The sequence below is a fragment of the Triticum dicoccoides genome, chromosome 4B (genome assembly GCF_002162155.2).
Source record: "Triticum dicoccoides isolate Atlit2015 ecotype Zavitan chromosome 4B, WEW_v2.0, whole genome shotgun sequence".
Classification (NCBI taxonomy): Eukaryota; Viridiplantae; Streptophyta; class Magnoliopsida; order Poales; family Poaceae; genus Triticum; species Triticum dicoccoides.
Window position 1 is genome coordinate 570,213,529 of NC_041387.1, and position 520 is coordinate 570,214,048.

A 520-nucleotide genomic window follows, 5' to 3' on the forward strand; every position below is an offset into this window, starting at 1 on the left:
GCCTCTCGTCCGCGCCTGTGCGTCGCCGCCCTCACGCTCGTGCCTGCAACACCGTCGCCCCGTCTGTGACTGCAGCGCCACCGCGCACGGGAGAAGAGGCAGAGGGGAGCAGGGGGCACGATGTAGTCGGGGTCGTCGCTGCCGGGACAGGGCCGGAGTCAACGGGAGAGAGAGAGGGGAAAAGATTTGTAAGCAGGAAGAAAGAGGTGTGGGACTGACATGTGGGACCCTTGGCCACGTCAGCGTATTGTCCATGTAGATTTGCCACGTAGACCCGACAGGTGGGCCAGCGCTATCAGTTTTCGGATTAGTCACGACTCACAACTTGTTTAGTGCAATCTGTTACTCACTAGCCGCAGAGTTGGTGGTCTTTTGTGATTTTCGACAAAAGCGGTAGTTTTGGAGTACCCTAGCCACAAATGTGGTGGTTTTGAGCAATTTACTCGTTGGTGGACAACCATCACGCTAGGCCTAGTTGGCTAGTGGGCACTAGCCCATGGTGTACGAGCAGCAAAGAAAA